Raw genomic sequence first — 13,292 nt, forward strand, 5'->3', positions numbered from 1 at the left:
CGATTATATGCAACGCAGGACAGGCTAGATAAACTAGTAATATCATCAACCATGTGTAGTTAACTAGTGATTATGATTGATTGATTGTTTTTTATAAGATAAGTTTAATGCTAGCTAGCAACTTACCGTGGCTTCTTACTGCATTCGCATAACAGGCAGGCTCCTCGTGGAGTGCAATGTAAAGCAGGTTAGAGTGTTGGACTAGTTAACCCTAAGGTTGCAAGATTGAATCCCCGAGCTGACAAGGTAAAAATCTGTCGTTCTGCCCCTGAACAAGGCAGTTAACCCACCGTTCCTAGGCCGTCATTGAAAATAAGAATGTGTTCTTAACTGACTTGCCCAGTTAAATAAAGGTGTAAAAAAAAAAAATCGGCAAATCGGTGTCCAAAAATACCGATTGTTATGACAACTTGAAATCGGCCCCAATTAATCGGCCATTCCGATTAATCGGTCAACCTCTAGTATGGTGGTAACAAAACAGATTTATCTTCAGGTGAGCAAGGAGATTTTTCAGTTTCAGAGAGAGAGAGAGAGAGATGATTGGATTGATGGATAGACGGCTAGATGGATGGGAAGACGTCACCATCCAGCTCAAACATGTTAGACCCCAAAAACCGATAGCTCCCTAATTATTATGCTAATGTCACTGTGTTGCTTCACCATTTACTGAGAGAGGTTTGTGTTAAGGTCGTCAGCAGAGCAGATAGAGGTTTCTCCTGCTGCTTGGCTGAAGGAATGGCATGCCCCAGACAGGTACTCAACTTTGTGGGCCTAATGCGTTTCACATGTGGGCTCATGCTATGTTCTACATGCTCCTATCTTTTCACCTTTGGCTGGGCCAGAGCTCATACTACCCCTCAGGGCTGTGGAACCAGATAAAGGGAATTTTTGCTTTATCTCTCTTTTCAGCCAGGCCATGAAAGTGTCAACGGTGAGTGGTCTTTGAGGGGGGAGAGGGGACAGCCCTGCACCTTGTAAGCCCCAGCCAGGGGCAACTTTTCCTGTCAATGTCATGGTGATGACAAAACTTAGGGGTGGGGGCAAAGTTCAAAATAATCCCCCTTAATACTCATGAATATCATTATTTCCCCTTCATATTATATATAACCCGGACGTTTCTTATATCGAAAATATTAAAAGGGATTTGTCTGCACTTTTTCAACATTTCTGGCTGGCTTTCAATCTTTCCCTGACCTAGAAAACTAAACTCCACTCCATGGTGAATCTGTGTGCAACTACAATGTGGCTCTGAATTCAGATTCAAAAACTGCAATCACTTCAGCAGCAGTAAAACAAGGAGCTTGATTGCTTGATTGCTTTAAATATTGCAGCTAACTAGTTAACTATAAATATTAAATACACTAGCTACGGGATCAATGGGACATCATTTCCTTCAATTAGCATACCTTTAGTCGAAGTTACTGCTATTCAGAACAACCATATAGCCTGATCAAACAACATGTTGACGATTATAATGCGCGTATAGGCTAATTTATGATCGTTATTTAATTTAAATGTAAATATAATAACTATAACATGCATACAAAAGACCCACTTACTTGAAGAAAATCAGAAGACGCCCTCGCGCCAAAGGGAGCAGCGTTTCAATCGAATGTCTATGCTGCAGCAGTGACTTGATCACTTTATTGAGTATGTTTTCCAGCCTCCACCTCTACCTCAGCAGGTCGGCCTCAGTCCTATAACCACCTTCAATCCAGTGATTCCTCGAAACTTTCTCCTCCTCCCGTAACAGGCCTATCAATGGAAGCAGAGTCCTGCAGTCATGACGTCTTCGGGCATCCTTCCTTCCCGGTGTCCACAGGAGGATTACGAAAGCAGCTGAACTTGACTTGTTTTATGGACAATTATGATACATTTTGCCTGTTGCTAGTGGAAGAAAACAACATTTCCACCAAAACAAATAGCCTAAATTATTTTTCAATAAAGGCTTGCTATATATATCCCCTAAAATTGACAATAGATTGCACCAGCTGCAACTCAATACTAGAGACTAGCCTAAACTACCATCGCAACCATTCTAATATTAGAAGACTCCAAACTCTTTCAACAACAAAACATTTCAAGAGGTGTGAACAAACTCCTGTGAACAATAATGTTCCAAAATGACAAGTGGATGTAACTCTATTCTGGGAAGACTGTGATGGAAGTTTTCAACATATTCAATGTCAATGTTAAGTAAAGGCAAAGTGGTTGAGATAGATATCCCCTCACTCTGACCTGGTTGAGTTTCTCCAGTATCTGACTGTAATTATTCTGACATGTAGTTAAACTAGGCATAAGTCCTATCTAAAGTAGTCCTATCAGTAGGCCTATCTTTAAAATGCATCCTTCCTTGAGCTAATCACTGACCTGGAAGTGAGAGGATAGGTTAAACACATGTTTTCCACTTCAGTGCCTTTACCAGCTTTCCATGTCAGTTCATTGATTTCCTTGAGGAAGGAAGAGTGCATTTAATATATCCTAAAGGTATTCAAACAGGGCCATAGACTTAGCATACTGTAGCCTAAAGTCTGATATTGCTGTGCTGTTCCACCGTTAAGTGACTAACAGAAGGCACTGAAGGCTACTGTATGAGTAAGATCATACCAGCTTGGGCTAGAGTTCCTTTAAACCAGCTCTAGTTTCCTTTAAGTAAAAAAAAAACATGTATTTTTTAAATACTTAACACAAAAATGCTTTCCCAAGCAATGTCATTTGAGTCAGTCTGCACATTTTAAAGTTGGGTTAGGAGTTTAAAATATATGTTTTCCTTATCATTACAATATTATTGTACACCCAGAACTTTCCCTGCCTTCATTTATTTCTGCTATTTTGGTATCCAAAGGTCAGTTGTAGGTGGCCCCACCTAGAAGGTAAAGTGCATGCAATTTAATTAAGAGGTGCACAAACAACATTTCTCAAGCATCTTCAAGAATAGAAATGGAAAAGTTGATCTGGAGATATTCTAGTTATGATTCCAGGCCACAACAAGGTAAGGACCCAACTAATGATTTAAACATATTAAATGTATTGTCTGATTCTAGTAAAGTAACAAAGGAAGGAGAGCTATCCGCATAGTAGAGATACGGACTTTATCTAGTGCAATTATTATCACAATCTCTACCTAGATAGAGCACAACCTACAAATAATATTATAGGCAACAGTAATTATTCTAATAAAGGAAAACTATTAAAGGGTAAAACAGGTGCTTATGCAAACATGAACATTTGTTTCACTAGACCGTGACCAAGTTTATTGAATCAACACTGAGAAGGCAACAGTCTTTATTATCAGGCTCAGGCTAAGACAGATGCAGACACAGGAGGCAGATAAAGTCACAACTGGGAAGACTAGGAAAAACTAGAGCACAGGAAACACGGGAACACGCTGATAGGACTTGACAGGACAACTCGCAACAGACAAACAGAAAACGCAGGTATAAATACACAGGGGATAATGAAGGGAGATGGGAGACACCTGGTTGGGGGTCGAGACAAGTACAAAAACAGGTGAAACAGATCAGGGTGTGACACTTTATCATTGACCTTGGATCCGAGATACAAATAATTGACAAACATGAGAAGAGAACAAGAAACACAGAAACTGCAAAAAAAAATGAATTAGAAATGTAAATATAAATGCCATAGAAAAGGTATTCCATATTCACAAATTATCCCCATCAAGATGTTTCCAGATGTTGATGGTTTTATTGTTCTTCATTGTATTTTCCTTCAAATGTTGTGTTTTATGACCATCATAAGACCTTCTGTACTATTGTTTTATTCGACTGTAACATACTGTATGCTGGATGTCTTTGGTTATAGGTTCAATAAGTGTCTCTGAGGAGAGAGAGAGAACAGGGGCACTGTCTCTAAAATGAATCTCTCTGGGGAACATCAACCAACACAAAAGCTAAAAGGTGGGAGGAAAGGGAGAGAGAAAGAAAGAACGAGAAAGAGTGTGTGTGCGTTTCTGAGCGAGCGAGCGTGTGCGTGCGTGTGTTTTTGTACACTGTTTTGTACACCCAAAATGTATGTGAGCTTGTACATTATCATTAGACAGCATGCATTAGAGACTGAAGGTCTCTGTGGTGTTGAAGCCCAATGCAGCAGGAAACCAGACTCACCTGTTCCCTGCTGTGTCCATGAAGAGTGACCAGTCTATGGGACGACCAGACATATTCACAAAGGGAGAAGGTTCTACTGAACAAAGGTATGAGGGCTGTATTTTATGTAAAATATTCCCATAAAAATTATGTAAAATATTCCCATGAAATTCATGAATGTGCAGGTTAGGGGAGTAACTGATTACATGTAATGTGATTACAAAAAAAACTGTAACTGTAATCAGTTACATTACCAGCTAAAATGTAATCAGATTACAGATACTTTTGAAAAACTAGATGATTACTTCTTGGATTACTTTTAAATTCAGAAAGGATTGCGGAAAAATACATTATGTCACTTTTCTGTTTTCTTAATGTCATTCAATTCGGGATTGAAAAAAGGTGCAAGTTTACATTTGAGTGAGTCTGACCACAAGTCTGAGACTACTATGCTGACACACCAAACGTGTTTGATGGATCCTTTTTGTCTTTTTCTAATGCCTCTCAAGGAGAAAGTAATCCAAAAATAATCAGATTGAGTTACTGAGTTTGGGTAATACAAAAGTTCCATTACTGATCACAATTTTGGACAGGTGCACTACCGTTCAAAAGTTTGGGGTCACTTAGAAATGCCCTTGTTTTTCTCAGTTGTGCACTCCTCTTTCTATTCTGGTTAGAGCCAGTTTGCGCTGTTCTGTGAAGGGAGTAGTACACAGGGTTGTACGAGATCTTCAGTTTCTTGGCAATTTCTGGCATGGAATAGCCTTCATTTCTCAGAACAAGAATAGACTGACGAGTTTCAGAAGAAACTCCTATGTTTCTGGCCATTTTGAGCCTGTAATCGAACCCACAAATGCTGATGCTCCAGATACTCAACTAGTCTAAAGAAGGACAGTTTTATTGCTTCTTTAATCAGGACAACCGTTTTCAGCTGTGCTAACATAATTGCAAAATGGTTTTCTAATGATCAATTAGCCTTTTAAAATGATAAACTTGGATTAGCTAACACAACGTGCCATTGGAACACAGGAGTGATGGTTGCTGATAATGGGCCTCTGTGCGCCTATGTAGATATTCCATTAAAAATCTGCCATTTCCAGCTACAATAGTCATTTACAACATTAACAATGTCTACACTGTATTTCTGATCAATTTAATGTTATTTTAATGGACAAAAAAGTTGCTTTTCTTTCAAAAACAAGGACCTTTCTAAGTGACCCCAAACTTTTGAACGGTTGTGTAACTATTAACTGTAACTGATTAAATTTAGAAAGTAACTTACCCAACCCTGTGTGCATGTGTGTGCGAGTATGTGTGTGTTTTTGTGTGTACAGCGTAGCCTACAGTACAATAAATCAATTAATCAAATGTATTGATAAAGCCCTTCTTATATCAGCTGATGTCACAAAGTGCTGTACAGGAACCCAGCCTAAAACCCCAAACAACAAGCAATTCAGGTGTAGAAGCACGTTGTATATGTACAGTTACTTTGTATATGACATCATCAACAGTAGACAGCATCAATTAGAGACTCAAGGTCTGTCTCTGTTGAGTTGAAGCCCAATCCAGCAGGAAAGACCAGATTCACCTTTTCCCAGCTGTGTGTCCATGAAGAGTGACCAGTAGACTATATGTATTCAGAGGAGGGAGACGGTTCTACTGAACAAAGGTACGAGAGCTTTATTACACAGGTAGGCCATCTAGAAATTACTTGGTACACAAGATACTGAACATTTCCAATTTCTACTTTTTATTCAGACCTAATGGGTATAACCTTACAGAGAGTTGTAGCGCTTTTCTGGCCCCGACTCTCAGCTCAAACTCCTCACAAATGAGAGAGCTGAACCTGAGTGACAACAACCTGCAGGATTCAGGAGTAAAGCTGCTCTCTGCTGGACTGGAGAGTCCACACTGTAAATTGGAGACACTAAGGTCAGTATTCATGTATTTTTTAAACAAATGAGTATAGTTCAACGAGTTTATATAGGCCAATACAAGCCTAATATATTTGGTCATGAGAATTGAGCTTCACTGCTCCCAATCGACATAATGATAGAGAAATCCAACCTCAAAAATAATCTGCATCTTTGTCATGCTTGTTATAGGAAGAGGTGTATGAACTCAAATCAATGTACAATAAACCACTCATTTGCTTTTGTAAAATGTTCATTGTGATTGTTCAGCTGACAAAAAAAAGATACCTGCCACACTCCTTCTCGAGATTTTAGCACTATGTGTATAAAATAATTTTGTGTTACTGCTGTTACTGTTTAGTATCTATCCTGTTGTCTAGTCACTTATCCCTACCTATATGTACATAGGTACCTCAATTACTTCGTACCTCTGCACATTGACTCGGTACTGGTACCCCCTGTATATAGCCAAGTTATCGTTAGTCATTGTGTATTTACTCCTTGTGTCATTAATTGTCTATTTGTCAATTATTTCTCTTTTTTTCTCTCTGCATTGTTGGGAAGGGCCCGTAAGGAAGCATTTCACTGTTAGTCTAATTTGATTTGATATGCTACATGTAGAAATCATGATACACACTCTACAGGCTGTCAGGCTGCCTGGTCAAGTATGTTGAGGGTTTGTGTCAATCTGTTTTCATGTTACACACAGGTAGACCATGTGGTGTGTGTGTGTGTGTGTGTGTGTGTGTGTGTGTGTGTGTGTGTGTGTGTGTGTGTGTGTGTGTGTGTGTGTGTGTGTGTGTGTGTGTGTGTGTGTGTGTGTGTGTGTGCATATTTGTGCGTGTGTTTGTTTGCGCATACGTGTGTAAGTAAGTGTGATACTGAATCATGGTTTGTTTTTTCCCTACAGTGTTGAGTGATGACTGCTTTGAGGAATAACTTACTGTGTATAGCTAAAATGTATTGAGATGAAACTTGGGAGATTGATCTGAAACCACAAAGATTCTGATTCAAGATCCAGATTGTTCCTTCCTGGAATAAACATTCTGTAATTATTGATTACAGCAAAAGAATGAAGGAGTGCTGAATGCAGAGTTCGGTCTACAGTCAGACATCAGCTAATTATTCATGATGCAATACGTAGCTGGAGAGCAATAATCTATGGTTGGCTCGATTCCATAAACATGATTTGTAATATTTGAGCAAATGGTGGGGCAGGGATGCAAACCCGGGCCACTGGTGTGAAAGGCAAACACCCAACATATCATCACCCAAATAGGGTTAACCCACTTGGTAGGAACTGTAACGTGGTTCATATTGGTATACTGCCCTCTCACATCCCCGTGCTTTGACCACATTAGCGCCCCAACACGTCCGGCCCTGTGTTCCAATGGCCTCCCAGCCACCATCCCACTTCTGACACTGATGCAGCAAACAGCGAGGCAGGGAAGCTAACCTTGGTCGCTGCTGTGAAAGCCAATCACTCTACACATTGAGCCAATAGGGTTAACCCACTTGGTGGGAATTGTAACGTATTCCTACTTGAATTGTAATTGTATTCCCAACACAATATGTTGTGTCTTGTTTTCACCATCAGATGCCTGTGAGCTCACACTGGACCCAAACACAGCATGCAGAAAGCTCATTCTGTCTGAGGAGAACAGAAAGGTTACATGGGTGGAAGATGAGCAGCCATATCCTGATCACCTAGACAGATTTAAAGACTGGGCAATGGTGCTGTGTAGAGAGGGTCTTACTGGGCGCTGTTACTGGGAGGTAGAGTGGAGTGGGAAAACAGTTGATATAGCAGTGGCCTATAAATGAAACAACTCTTTTAATGTCTGTGCGCTTGGACACAATAACATCTTGGATTCTGGGATGCTATAGTGACAGTTACATTGCTAGGCACAATGATAATCGCAATACCATGTGTGTCCCTTCCTCCAAAAGAGTAGGAGTGTTATCTGGACTAACTGGCTGGCACTCTGTCCATCTACAGCGTCTCTTCTGACACACTGACCCACCTGCATGCATTCCACGCCATATTCACTGAGCCCCTCTACCCAGGGTTTATGGTTGGGATTTCAATGTCAAATAGCCTTCTAGGAACACCTGAGTCCACCTGAGTCAAACTTCTGTTCATGTCGAATGAGATATGTGACATGAGATATGTTTCCCTGTAGCATGTACACACACACACACACACACACACACACACACACACACACACACACACACACACACACACACACACACACAGTGTCATTCATTTTGAAATCAGAGATGTGATTGTTATTGCTTTAATTCCCTGGTTGTTATACTATAAATATTGCCATTTGTTGAATGTTTATTTGTCAAATGTCAACACAATTCAGTGTTTTTTATGAACTAAATTACACTGAGTGGAATTTAGATGTCACAGATTTTACTGAAGCCAGCACACTAATTAAAATTCTAAGTATATTTACAGTACCAGTCAAATGTTTGGACACACCTACTCATTGAAGGGTTTTTCTTAATTTTTTACTATTTTTACATTGTGAATAATAGTGAAGACATCAACACTATGAAATAACACATATGGAATCATGTAGTAACCAAAAAAGTGTCAAACAAATCAATTTAGATTCTTCGAAGTAGCCACCCTTTGCCTTGATGACAGCTTTGCACACTCTTGGCATTCTCTAAACCAGCTTCACGAGGTAGTCACCTGGAATGCATTTCAATTAACAGGTTAAAAGTTAATTTCGTTAAAAGTTAATTTGTGGAATTTGTTGTGTGTTATAATTTATTTATAATTCAAGGCACACTTAACCAGCATGGCTACCACAGTATTCTGCATCGATACACCATCCCATATTGTTTGCGCTTAGTGGGACTATCATTTGTTTTTATACAGGACAATGACCCAACACACCTCCAGGCTGTGTAAGGGCTATTTGACCAAGAAGGACAGTGATGGAGAGCTGCATCAGATGATCTGGCCTCTACAATCACCCGACAACCCAATTGAGATTGTTTGGGATGAGTTGGACCACAGAGTGAAGGAAAAGCAGCCAACAAATGCTCAACATATCTGATAACTCCTTCAAAACTGTTGGAAAAGCATTCCAGGTGAATCTGGTTGAGAGAATGCCAAGAGTGTGCTGTCATCAAGGCAAATGATGGCTGCTTTGAAGAATCTAAAATCTAAAATTGTCACGTTCTGACCAGTATGAGGGTTATTTTGTTAGTGTAGGCTGGTCAGGACGTGGCAGAGGGTATTTGGTTTATGTGGTTCGGGGTGTGTGTATTATGTAGAGGGTAGTTGATTTAGCCTTCCCTGTAGCTCAGTTGGTAGAGCATGGTGTTTGCAACACCAGGGTTGTGGTTTCGTTTCCCACGGGGGGCCAGCACAGGAAAAAAAAAATGTATGAAATTGTATGAAATGTATGCATTCACTACTGTAAGTCGCTTTGGATAAGAGCGTCTGCTAAATGACTAAAATGTAAAATGTATGTATTCCGGGGTTTTTTGGTAACTGCTCTGTTAGTCTATGTTCTTTCTAGTTAGTCTGTTTCTATGTTTAGTTAATTGGGGTGTGGACTCTCAATTGAAGGCAGGTGTTGTCTGTCTGCCTTTGATTGAGAGTCCTATATATTAGGGTGTGTTTGTAATTTGTGGGAGGTTGTCACTTGAATTGCTGTCTTGTGCCTTCAAGTCTGTCTTCGTCGTCCATCGTTTTGTTTTGTTTGTAGAAGTGTTTTTTCATTAAAAAGTTAATTATGAGCACTCAACCTGCTGCACCTTGGTCCATTCCTGACGACCGTCGTTACAAAAATACATTTTGATTTGTTTACAGAACCTCCCACCAAATCTGGACCAAGCAGCGGAGGAAGGAGCAACAGGTGGACTTAGTGGAGCAAAGGGAATTTGAGTTGGACCAACGGGAGAAATGTACATGGGAACAGATTATGGCCGGAGAGGGCCCATGGAAAAAATGGAGCGAAGACCGGGAACGCTACAGGGGAACACGACTGGCTATTAAACCGGAGAGGCAGCCCCAATAATGTTTTTGGGGGGGGCACACGGGTAGTTTGGCAGGGCCAGGATTGAGCCGCAAGCCAAATCCCCGTGCTTATTGGGGGCAGCTTAGTATTAGTCAGGTCCCGTGCGTTGGAGTGATGTGCACGGCGTCGAGGCCTAGTATTCACAGGCCGGTGTGCGCAGTACCTGCGCCCCGCATTTGTCAGGGGAAAGCGGGCATCCAGCCAGGAAGGGTGGAGCCAGTACTGCGCTCGAGACCGCCAGTGCGCCTTCACGGTCCAATATATCCTGTTCCCGCTCCACGCACTAGCCCTAAGGTGTGTGTTTCAAAGCTGGCATATCCAGTACCAGCACCACGCACTAGGCTTCCAGTGCGTCAGCCCAGTCCAGTACGTCCTGTTCCCGCTCCACGCACTAGCCCTAAGGTGTGTGTTTCTAGTCTGGCATATCCAGTACCAGCACCACGCATCAGGCTTCCAGTGCATCAGCCCAGTCCAGTACGTCCTGTTCCCGCTCCACACACTAGCCCTAAGGTGCGTGTCTCCAGTATGGTACCTCCATTACCAGCACCACGCACCAGGCTTCAGTGCGTCAGCCCAGTCCAGCACGTCCTGTCCATGTTCCTCGTACTAGCCATGTGGTGCGTGTCCTTAGTCTGGCACGTCCTAAGCCAGCCCCACGCACCAGGCCTTCCGGCAACAGTGCCTCGTCCAGAACTTCCGGCAACAGTGCCTCGTCCAGAGCTTCCGGCGACAGTGCCCCGGAGAGAGACGGCCCACTGTTCGGAACCAGGTGAGACGGCCCACTGTTCAGAGCCGAGTGAGTCTGGCTACAGTCCAGAACTTCCGGCAACAGTGCCTCGTCCAGAACTTCCGGCAACAGTGCCTCGTCCAGAGCTTCCGGCGACAGTGCCCCGGAGAGAGACGGCCCACTGTTCGGAACCAGGTGAGACGGCCCACTGTTCAGAGCCGAGTGAGTCTGGCTACAGTCCAGAACCAAGTGAGTCTTCCTACAGTCCAGAGCTCCTAGAGTCGTCCTACAGTCCAGAGCTCCTAGAGTCACCCTACAGTCCAGAGCTCCTAGAGTCACCCTACAGTCCAGAGCTCCTAGAGTCACCCTACAGTCCAGAGCTCCTAGAGTCACCCTACAGTCCGGGGTCGACAGAGAGGGACATCACTGTAGAGACAGTTAATGAGGGGAGTGAGCCAGGGGTGGAGTGGGGTCTGCGTCCGGCTCCTGAGCCACCTCCTGAGGGGGGAGTATTGGGGTTGGGGGGGGGTGTTGCAGGAACACCGTCGGTGACGGTGGCCACCCTCCCTTCCCTCCCATGTACTGTTGGAGATTTATTAGTGTTTTTGGGGTTATTTGTTGTTGGTTTTTTTTGTGTGTGAGGTGCATCCGGGGTCTGCACCTTTGGGGGGGGGGGGGGGTAATGTCACGTTCTGACCAGTATGAGGGTTATTTTGTTTAGTGTAGGCTGGTCAGGACGTGGCAGAGGGTATTTGGTTTATGTGGTTCGGGGTGTGTGTATTATGTAGAGGGTAGTTGATTTATGTATTCCGGGGTTTTTTGGTCACTGCTCTGTTAGTCTATGTTCTTTCTAGTTAGTCTGTTTCTATGTTTAGTTAATTGGGGTGTGGACTCTCAATTGAAGGCAGGTGTTGTCTAGTTGCCTTTGATTGAGAGTCCTATATATTAGGGTGTGTTTGTGTTTGTAATTTGTGGGAGGTTGTCACTTGAATTGCTGTCTTGTGCCTTCAAGTCTGTCTTCGTCGTCCATCGTTTTGTTTTGTTTGTGGAAGTGTTTTTTCATTAAAAAGTTAAGTATGAGCACTCAACCCGCTGCGCCTTGGTCCATTCCTGACGACCGTCGTTACAAAAATATATTTTGATTTGTTTAACACTTTTTTGGTTACTACATGATTCCATATGTGTTATTGTCTTCACTCTTATTGATGTCTTCACTATTATTCAACAATGTAGCAAATAGTAAAAATAAAGAAAAACCCTTGAATGAGTAGGTGTGTCCAAACCTATGACTGATACTGTATATATAACAATATTTTGTTTTAAATAATCATTTTATACTTCAATGGAATTTTGATGGATGATTCTGAATGTGTTATTACACTGTTGAAGTTGACTATCACTGAGTGTTATTGAAGCAAGACCCAGAAATTATTTGATATTGAGATAAAAATGGCTCCATTGGACCTTTAAGCTTAATGCACAATGTCTGCTGTCCAGTGCGCTACACAGTTCACAGTATAACATTAATCATGATGACCTTTATTTAAGGAATTCCTTCTGCACACACTATACAGTATATCAGAAACTATAATAAAATAACTTTTCTGTTATTCTGTCCTCTTTACAAATACTGACAATAAAATAAAATATTATTTTCATACAATATAAAATGTACACATTACGGCAGCTATAGACATTTAAAAGCAGCTTCAAACAGCCTTTGTCATGGCAAAATAATAACATTTGGCAGTGTATTGTACTGTACTGATGATGATGATGATGTTGATCCATGAAATAGGTACAATAAGGCAGACTTCCAAACAATGACCCAGGTAGGACCTCATCTGGGTTTCTCCAACTTCCATGTCCACATAATATAGGTCCTTGTAGTCCTAAAGGGTCGTTTGGAACTGGCCCTATATATTGTTATAACATTGAGCAAACACTTGTTATGCTGGGCAACCAGTTTGCTTTTTGATAGCTCTGAGAACATTTATCTAAACAAGCATCCACGCCTGCATTGAAACAGTTTACAGATCCATCATAATCTCTAATAACGACTGGTATTGAGCCTGGAACACTACCACAGTGATAGGTTTTGAGGGGGAACATTTGGCAACCCAAGTATTATGGTGATGATGGAAAATATTTGTCTTGTTTTCCCAAGGCCTAGAGAGAAACTTAACTGTGGCTGCGCTGCAGAGAGCCAATCAATATAACCACAGCTCCCTATGCTGTGTCTAGCTAAAATGAAGAAGAAAAAACAACATGGCAGTTTCAAACCATTCTTAAAGAGAGTGAAACTAAAATGATAACAGGGTATGTCATTACTCCACTGAAAGATTTGTTAAGCTGTTCGTGTAATACTATGTGCTATGATGAGGTCAGAGAACAGTGCTCTTTAGTTATAGGCTACATGGGCTAAGCGCTAAAACACAAGGAATATGGATTGAAGCCTATATATATATTTTCCCATGATCAAAAAAAATTATGTGAT

The 13,292-nt window shown here is 41.7% G+C and overlaps 1 protein-coding gene across 1 annotated transcript in view; it reads right to left on the bottom strand.

Annotated features, from left to right (window-relative positions):
* LOC115150385 (lysyl oxidase homolog 2A-like) overlaps window positions 1-1,865 on the bottom strand; it is a 67,870-nt gene extending 66,005 nt beyond the window's left edge. The window contains exon 1 of the mRNA XM_029693623.1: window positions 1,560-1,865. The gene's annotated coding sequence lies outside the window, so the exon portion shown is untranslated. The remainder of the gene's footprint in view (window positions 1-1,559) is intronic.
* Between the last annotated feature and the right edge of the window lie 11,427 nt (window positions 1,866-13,292).

This window comes from Salmo trutta, chromosome 16, assembly GCF_901001165.1.
Source record: "Salmo trutta chromosome 16, fSalTru1.1, whole genome shotgun sequence".
NCBI classification, from domain to species: Eukaryota; Metazoa; Chordata; class Actinopteri; order Salmoniformes; family Salmonidae; genus Salmo; species Salmo trutta.